This window comes from Pseudophryne corroboree, chromosome 3 (assembly GCF_028390025.1).
Source record: "Pseudophryne corroboree isolate aPseCor3 chromosome 3, aPseCor3.hap2, whole genome shotgun sequence".
Taxonomy (NCBI): Eukaryota; Metazoa; Chordata; class Amphibia; order Anura; family Myobatrachidae; genus Pseudophryne; species Pseudophryne corroboree.
Genome location: NC_086446.1, coordinates 94174522 through 94184800, shown reverse-complemented (window position 1 = coordinate 94184800; position 10279 = coordinate 94174522). Strand labels below are relative to the sequence as shown.

Below are 10279 nucleotides of genomic sequence, written 5' to 3'. Positions count from 1 at the left end.
TGTTTAGGTTGCTCCCCCTGCACCCGGCTTTGATGGATATTTTTTCATAGACAAATGCCTTGGGCTGTCCCATATCCTGCGCATTGTTTGAAACGTTCAGCTCATTCCTGCAATGGTGCCTGTGAAAGCGAGCAGGGCGCAGGATGGTGGCGCATTACTTGGATGATTTTCTGCTGGCGGGCCCAGCACAGTGAGATCAATGTGGGCAGTTGCTGCAGGAGCTAGAGCTTATGCTGAGCGAATTCGGGGTTCCAATTGTCATGGAAAAGACAGAAGGACCAAATTTCTTATCTGGGCATAGAGATAGACACAGTGAGAATGGAGTGCCAGCTTCCAGCAGAGAAGGTGGAGAAGCTGGGCCGTGAAATAAGTGCATGCACCAGGGCTAGCAAAGTTAACCTAGAGAAGATGCAATTGTTGCTAGGCCTCCTCAATTTTGCCTGCCGGGTAATTCCCATGGGTAGAATTATCAAGAGGCACTTAGAAAGGGCCACTGCTGGCGTGAAGAGAAGGCACCATCTCATACGCATCAATAGGGACCTGAAAGATGATTTGTTGGTATGGGAGGGATTTTTGCAGCAGTTCATTGGGATACCCATATGGCCTAAAGCTGCGCAGTCAAGCTACGCTTTGGAGTTGTTCACTGCCGCGGCAGGGGCCACAGGTTTTGGCGCATATTGGCAGGGCAAATGGTGTGCAGAGTCATGGCCAGACAGTTGAAAGGAGAAAGGCCTCACAAAAAACCTGGCAGCCTTAGAGTTATTTCCCATAGTGGTAGCGGTAGGTATCTGGGACCAAAGGCTAGCAAATAGACGCATTCAGTTTTGGTGACAACATGGGAGTGGTCAACGAAAAAGAAGTGGACAACTCAGCACCAGTAAGATGATGAATAATAGTAATTTAGTAATAACCAAAGTAGGACAATCAAAGTACGACTTATATCACTATTGTGGAGTCCGTTTGGTGGTGCGCCCAGAGTCAGAGAGAGGTATGTAAATATTATACAGAGAAAAAGTAGACTCTTTTGTGGGTGCACTATTAGCAGTCGGTAAATACCATTTAATATGTATAGAATCTAAAACATAACGTTTAATAATATGCCACTAAAATGCTCATTTGGCTCACAGAGAACAGCTAGAAAAGAAATACACAATGTGGAAAAAATGCAGGGTGAGTGAATTCTCATACAATGTGCCGCTTCATCATTAGAGTCTCCCAATATAAGGGTTCACCCACACTCCTACAAAAAAAATTAATTAGTGATGCTAAAAATTCTGTATGTTCTGGTCAATTTCCATATAATATGGGTTGGGGGTATACAGTCATATATCTGGACTGTAACCTGCCACCCTGACCAGTACAGATGAACTGTATTAATAAGGCCACAAATGGCCAGGCATTACAAAGAGCCCCACCTGGGTTTAGGTGGCACCGTACATGTGATAATAATATTTTATAAAGAAAGAATTATTAGGTATCACCTCATGAGCAAATACTGAAACCTGCTATATGGAAGAAAGCTAGAGGTGCTTCTGCTGTTAGCGTTGAAGGTTTTATCGATGTCCTAGTGCAGTGATGGCTAACCTTGACAACCTAACCTGTTGTTGAACTATACGTCCCAGCATGCCCTGCATCAGTTTTAGCAAGGCCAAATAGCAAAACTGTAGCAGGGCATGCTGGAATGTGTAGTTCAACAACTGCTGGAGTGTCAAGGTTAGCCATCACTGTCCTAGTGGTTCTCTAGACCCCTACAACACTCGGTATTCCTTGGAGATCGCCCTTCCAGGTACTAACCAAGCCCAAACCGCTTAGCTTCCAAGATCAGATGAGATCGGGCATATGTGGTGTGGTATGGTAGTAGAGTCTCTGAACTGATAAAAGCACTAATGAGAGAGAACCAGAAAAGTAAATTAAACCAGAGGATGTATACATTGGACAGGTGTCCCAAAAAAGTATTAAGAAAGTAAAAAATACAGTATGGTGAATCTACTGTCTGTGTTAGGCAGGATATTAGTCCTGGAACACAGATGAGAGTTCACCGAATAAGTGTAGTAGAATTTTCAAATTTATTCACAGGTTACAGTTTTGTAGTGTAGATAATCTGACTCTGTACTCATTATGGAGGGGAAACACTATAATCATATACAATACACCGAGCTTGCGCGTGACCTGTTTTTGGTTAGATCAACACAGAGGACTCGTGGACACTCGCTCAGGTTAGAGGAGAGGAGATTCCACACAATATGGCATAAAGGCTTTTTCACGGTAAGGACAGCACGTGCATGGAATTCCCTGCCTGGGGGAGTTGTAATGTCGGACTCTGTCAACACCTTTAAGAATGGGTTAGATAAATTCCTAATGCATAAGGATATTCAGGGTTATGGTGCATGGCATCCGGACTCCAGGTCGACAACAACAATGTCGACACACCTTAGGTCGACACCAATTGGCCAACACACCTTAGGTCGACATGGACAAAATGTCGACAGGAACAAAGTCGACATGGAAAAAAGGTCGACGTGAGTTTTTCGCAATTTTTTTTAATTTTTTTTTAACCTTTTCATACTTAAAGTTCCACGTGGACAACGATTGAAATGGTAATCTGTGCCGAGCGAAGCGGAGCAAAGGCACCATGCCCGAAGCATGGCGAGTGAAGCGAGCCATGCAAGGGGACGCGGTGCACTAATTGGGGTTCCCGGTCACTCTACGAAGAAAGCGACACCAAAAAAACATAAAAAACTCATGTCAACCTTTTTCCATGTCAACCTTGTTCCGGACGACCTTTTGTCCATGTCGACATAAGGTGTGTCGACCAATTGGTGTCGACCTAAGATGTGTCGACCTTTTTGTTGTCGACCTGGAGTCCCAGACCCATGGTGCATAGTCACGCACTATAGTTACTCAAAAAAAGGGATATCAGCATCAGTCCAAAAAAAATTTATTTATATAAAATAATCCTGCATAGGAGACCACAAATATGTTGAACTCGATGTACAATTGTCTTTTTTCAACCTTAGATACTATGTAGATGAGATACTTTTAGTGCTTATTCTAAATATAACACATGCTGAGAAACCATTCGCCGATTGTTTAGTAGTTTGCGTATATTACACCTGCTGTACAAATCTGTAAGTATTGCCTCAGAACTTAAGAATTATGCTCAATTGTGTTCAGATTAACCACGGTTTTAGGAGAAACAGTGGTCAAAGGAATATTATACTTTATAATGGTATTGGTTTCCGGAAATGATCCTTTTGCAACATGCGCTAAGGATCTTCCGACAATTACCTGGATCCCAGATGGGGATCAAGTAAGAATCAAATGGTGCTCCAAGTCCTAAAAAACTGTAACCTGTGAATAAATTTGAAAATTCTACTACACTTATTCGGTGAACTCTCATCTGTGATCCAGGACTAATCTCCTGCCTAACACAGACAGCAGAATCACCATACTGTATTTTTTACTTACTTAATACTTTTTTGGGACACCTGTCCAACGTATACATCCTCTGATTTAATGTACTTTTCTGGTGCTCTCTCATTAGTGCTTTTATCAGTTCAGAGACTCTAATACCATACCACGCCACATATGCCCGATCTCATCTGATCTTGGAAGCCAAGTGGTTTGGGCTTGGTTAGTACCTGGAAGGATGACCTCCAAGGAATACTGAGTGTTATAGGGGTCTAGAGAACCACTAGGACATCGATAAAACCTTCAACACTAACAGCAGAAGCACCTCTATCTTTCTTCCATATAGCAGGTTTCAGTATTTGCTCATGAGAGGATGCCTAATAATTCTTTCTTTATAAAATATTATTATCACATGTACGGTGCCACTTAAACCCAGGTGGGGCTCTTTGTAATGCCTGGCCATTTGTGGCCTTATTAATACAGTTAATCTGTACTGGTCAGGGTGGTATGTTACAGTCCAGATATATGACTGTATACCCCCAACCCATATTATATGGAAATTGACCAGAACATACAGAATTTTTAGCATCACTAATTAATTTTTTTTTGTAGGAGTGCGGGTGAAGCCTTATATTGGGAGAATCTAATGATGAAGCGGCACATCGTATGAGAATTCACTCACCCTGCATTTTTCCACATTGTGTATTTCTTTTCTAGCTGTTCTCTGTGAGCCAAATGAGCATTTTAGTGGCATATTATTAAATGTTATGTTTTAGATTCTATACATATTACAAGGTATTTACCGACTGCTAAGAATGCACCCACAAGAGAGTCTTCTTTTTCTCTGTATACTATTTACATACCTCTCTCTGACTCTGGGTGCACCACCAAATGGACACCACAATAGTCATATAAGACATTCTTTGATTGTCCTACTTTGGTTATTACTAAATTACTATTATTCATCATCTTACTGGTGCTGAGTTGTCCCCTTCTTTTTCGTTGTTAACTTCGATACTGTTGTGATCATCAGTCTCTGACTTTTAGCACAGTTTCCCAATAACCTTTTCTTGAAATGTTTGCATTATCGCAAGCCCAGACCAGGGACTCACAGATATTATTTACAGCTATATTACAGTTTTAGAGCACGTTCTTTATTACTAAGAGATTCTTTGCCCATAACAACTTGACATCATGACCTTTTCCCTGAAAAGTGAATTGGCAAGACGCAAAAACACAGACTGTTACGGAAAACCGTTCTCAGATACATACGAACAGGACACTACCAATATGGATTGGAAGACATCCTTCTATAAGCTACATAAGTCCTTACAGAAAAAAAAAAGAGTACGTTTGATGTGGGATATAACACTGGAGAATTACATTAAATTAAAGATGGTGCCCAGAGGTCTAAGACAAAAGATTTTTCCCTCCTTCCCTTTGGCTACAGGTAATCTGAAGACTGAGTGGGAGTCAGTTCTCCTCAAGTGCTCTCATGATTTGTTACACATTCTTGTCAAACATGACACCCTCGCCTTGGATCAAGTGGAGAAAGAAATTGAGGAGCTGGGAAAGAATCTGGAAAATTGGGAGAAAGATACCTCATTCCAGTCTGCGTTTGGGAAACATAAAGATCTAAAATCCTATGAGAAAACCATAGTTGATCGCAAACGTCAAATTCCTGAGGGACGAACAGGATTTTACTCAAAAGGAGATCTTTAAATGGAATCCACCGCCCCGAGGGGGTAGGAGTAGGAGACCAAGAGAAACCCACACCTTTTCTGAATTTGAATCCTCTACAAGCGAGGACTCAGCAGGGGAGTCTAACAAATTTTCTCCCCAAGTATTCAATAGTGAGGATGCAGAAGAAGCCCATCTGCACCTTTTTTTAGGCAGAGGACAAAGGACTAGGGGACGCAACAGAATAAGAGGAAGACGAAACGGTTAAAGGAGGCATCGGACGAAACTGGGACATTCCGGGAATATCCAAATATCCTGCGAGACAGAAGTAGACACGTTAGACTCTAATACCTGTGGACAGCTTCAAATCATCAACCTCACGGACAGAATACTAACATCAGATCAGAAAGAAGTCCTTGGCAAAGGCCTATCATTTCTCCAACTAAGCCCTAAAACAAGTTCACCTTAAAGCTTTTCAGACGGAAACTCCTTCTTAAAAAATTATTTTCCAATTCAAGACAACACATGGAGTCCTCAATGGTCAGTAATCCAACGGTAGATAAGGTGGTTGCTTTGGAATCCCTAGAGGAGCTATATACTGAGTCCACTTCAGGAGGGCCAAGGAAATCAAGACCACCATGTCAACCCAAATCTACTTTTTCCCCCCGGACAATAAAAGCCCAGAAATAAGAATCTTCTTAAATATGGTCTCAAGGAATTTGATGATATATGCAACAAAATTAGGAATAGATCATATCACTAACAACACAATCTCAACTTTAGGGAAAGGAGAGCTTTGCAAGAGTTACAATCATGGAAGGATGTTATCATCAAGCCCTCGGATAAGGGAGGCAACATCGTCCTTTGGCCACGTGAGATTACGTTACTGAAGCCACTCATCAACGGTCTACAACCTCGCGCTATAAGTAACTTCTCAGTAACCCCACACTGAAATTTCATGAGAAATCTACCGCCATGACTACTGAAGCATGGACACAAGGGATTATAACCAAGCAGGAACATCAGTATCTTACAGTTACCAATCCCCATACACCCACCTTTTATTTACTCCTCTCCAAGGTGCATAAGAATCTGGCCATGCCTTCCAGAGAGACCCATAATGTCCGGTAAAGGGGGTCTTCTTGAGCAACCCAGCCGCTTCTTAGATCTGCACCTCAGGGACCATATTTTAGCATTACCCTCGTACCTGAAGGATACCTCTGATCTGTTATGAAAAATCCATTATCTACCAGTTGAGGATAGCTCTCTACTAGTCACGTTGGATGTTGAGGCACTCTATACGAGTATCGACCATGACAAAGGGCTAGCAGCAATCAAACATTTCTTTGAGCAAGGAGTTACAAGGGAATTTGATGCTTTCCTGTTAGAATTGCTTGAATTTGTTCTAAGCAGGAATTACTTTACCTTCCAAGACCGCTTCTACCTGCAGATAAGGGGAACTGTGATGGGGCAGCTTGTACCCCAACCTACACGAACCTGTTCCTGGGTTGGTGGGAGCACGCACATGTTTTCACCAAAACAAATGAGAGATTCACGAAACATAATCAGGATTTGGCTCAGATACATTGATGACATCCTTATCATCTGGGATGGCGAGAAAGGCCCTCTGGAACAATTTATCCAACTTCTCAACATCAATGATCTAAACATCAGACTTACACATACAATCAGCTCAGAAAATGTACCCTTTTTGGACCTAAACATCTATAAATCAACGATGGAGATGCTGGCTACAGAACTTTACAGAAAAGAGACTGCAACTAACTGCCTTCTCTATCAGACCAGTGCACACTTTCCCCCAAGGATTGAAAATATTCCAAAAAAGGAATACCTAAGGCGAAGAAGAAATTGCTCCGAAGATCATATTTTCAGGGCAAAGAGCATGGAGCTGACTAACCGCCTGAAAGAACGTGGGTACAGTAAAAGGTCGCTGAAACGTGCTCAAGCTGCAGTGACAAGAACGAACAGGGATTCTCTAATTTTTAATAAGAAACTTGCAACCCCAGAAAATGATGTTCAAATCAGATTCATAGGGACCTTTTGCCCAGAGTGGAAACTGATGAAGAGCGCTATAGAAAAACACCTGCTGATTCTGCATTTAGACCCTGATTTATCTTCTGCCATTGACACATAGTTACACGAGTTGGCATAGGTCCAAGAATATCAAAGATCCACTAGTCAGAAGTCATATGGATACTGAGTTCATTAAAAGACCCATAATGATGGGGTCATTTCCGTGTGGCCACTGCAAAGCCTGTCCTCACATCCTTAAAACTAACAAAGCGACAGATACGGACAGGAGGTCAAGATCAACCACTTTAATTGCAACACACAGGCGGTAATCTATTGTATCACGTGTGACTGTAACCTCAAATATGTTGGGATTACCCCACAAAAATTTAAAGAGAGGATTCTTGAACATGTGGGGAGTGTTCGAAATGCAATCCTGGACATCTCTCGGATGAAACTGACCTCCGTGGTGAGGCACTTCCACTTCCAGCATAAAGGCTCAATGCAGGAACTTAAAATCTTTGGATTGGAAAGGATCAATCTGGGCCTCAGAGGGGTTGATGTCATGAAGAAGCTCCTCAGAAAAGAAAGCAAATGGACTTTCCGACTGGGGGGACTTAAACCCTTGGACTTAACGAACATATAAACTATGGGGTGTTCCTATAACTATATATGTCCTCCCATGCATATTACTTATCTTCTTTTATCTCCATCAGACAGGGGCTTTTTCTTGCCTTACTTCCCCTCATGGACTCGAAATGGAGCCGGGTACTAATTTTTGAAGTCTTCAGCTGTATCAACCTCTCTGGATCTAATCCATTGACTCCGGACGTATCTACCAAGGGTCCTTCAATATATCTATTTCTCTTGTTAGGGGAGATAAGAATATTGACAATATTACTTTATTTTTTTTTAATCAATGATTCCTAGTCAGGGCATTTAACCTTTAGCCACTTGACCTATGAAAATAGGCCATATATTTCATTTTTGTTTTATTTACTAGTTTCATTATTTCACATTACTCATAATCCAATATGACATAAGTATTATTGTTCATCTCCCTGAGTATGTTTATATTCATTTTTATTATACACCATCTAGTAGGTATGGTCCATCTCACAACGGACTCATTACGATCAATTGAACTTCCAACTATTCACACTCAGAACAGATACTTCTCACATGTCAGGACACACATGCTGTCACAGGGCATTCCATACACTAGGGTCATGGGTGAAGGCTTCTACCCACTTTTTCACATATAAGATGCCTGTAGCACCTATGCGTGGCTGCTAGTTTGACACGCCCATTTTTTTAAAGCTTTTTTTCACTTGGTGGCTCTACTTGCTAATTTCTGTGCCACCCACTTCATATGTGGAGAGAGATATATCTTCTACTGCATCCTATGTTCTCCCGCACTTCCATTCCATGTTCTCATGTACATACACACTCCTCTAGGTCATAACACAACTATTAGGCACAATCTGATTATTACACATATTACTCACACTATTAGATACTTTTAGTTTTCACTTAGATCCTTCACCTCAAGCACCCTATCTTTATTTGCCAATTCCAATATGGGCGTATGTAACAGTCGCTGAACCTACAGTATATTCATCATTAATTTTTCTCGGATAGATATCAAGCCAGAAACATGTATCAATTTTGAATTTTAAATTGGTTTTATCAACCTGGAACGACCAGTATGACTACCCTGGAGCTGTTTTTAACATACATCCAGCTCTTTCAGTTTAAATCCAATCAGTTATTACTGACTAAATGTCCCACAGAGTCAATGTTATTTAACATCACCATCTCTCGGGGTGTGAGTGTCTTCTCCAGTCCAGCAGCACAGGCTGCAAGTTAAATACTAGTGCAGCGTTGTATTGAACATTTTCTACTTTTCCAGCAGTACTTTAAGATAAATTAAATTATGGGTATTACTCACATTTAGATGTGTCAAATGTGAATTTCTTGATTAATCACCACCATATGAGATCCACCACTCACTTTAGAGCTGTAGGACACACTGATGTTGCTTTCACATCGCAAAACCTGCTTTTGAAACGGTTCTTTAAACGGTTCTTAAAACGGTTCTTAAAACGGGTCTGAGCAGTTAAACCCCCTTCACATCGCATGTTGTAACCAGTATATTACCATTTCATTACTGTTTTGGTACCTTTCACACTGAACCCGTTTCACCCATAAAAAACAGTGGTTGTCATTCTAAATGTTTATTTCCTGCTTCTGCCTGGTGAGATCACACATGGAGACTGCCTATCACCTTCTGGGGCTTGCAAATTCCGTTTCAGACCCTTTCACACTGCACAATTAAACGGGTCTGAAACGGGTAGGACCCTGCTTTTTTACCGTTTCAAAATACCGATATTTTGTAAATGGTAAATTGAAGGTGACTTTTTCACATCGCAGCTAGAACCGTTTAGGAAGCCAGTAAAAATGGCAAATTACCGGGTACAAACTGCGGTGTGAAAGGGGTATAAGTGCACGCGATTCCGGTTGCTTAGCAACCGAAGGCAACAAGCAATAGAGGCCGTCCTCCCCCTATTATGACAGCCTTGGTAAGGATCCGAATGATCGCCTCCTAAAGCACGATTTCTACAGGATGTGGCGGCTGATGCTATGCTGGCTGCTTAGCGACCAGCAGGCACTGAGCTAGCCCTCCTCTCGTGGTCATGCAGGAGGCAGCAATCGGATGCGAGAGAGGCAGGGCGGATTTGATTTGATCCACAGCCACAGATCATTGCGGTCACCATGCAACCGAAGTAATAAATGCAAGTAGCCGGCCCCCTCTCTGTGTTATTATGACAACTATTAAGGGTTCGGATGCCCGGTCCCCCCCAGCACCAGTCTCATAGGTTGGAGTAGCTGATACAAGGATTTGGAGCACCATTTGATTCTTACTTGATCCCCATCTGGGATCCAGATAATTGTCGGAAGATCCTAGCGCATGTTACAAAAGGATCATTCCGGCAACCAATACCATTATTTATTAATATCCCTTTGACCACTGTTTCTCCTAAAACTGTGGTTAATCTGAACATAATTGACCATATCTGTACTGTAGCACTGCATGATGACCACAAAAGGTACAATAATGATACGAACTATCAGTTCCTCCACACACCACATGTGA

The 10279-nt window shown here is 41.8% G+C and overlaps 1 pseudogene; it reads right to left on the bottom strand.

The window, feature by feature from the left end:
• Positions 1–1745: 1745 nt before the first annotated feature.
• LOC134897962 (5S ribosomal RNA) lies at positions 1746–1863 on the bottom strand (annotated as a pseudogene).
• Positions 1864–10279: the final 8416 nt, after the last annotated feature.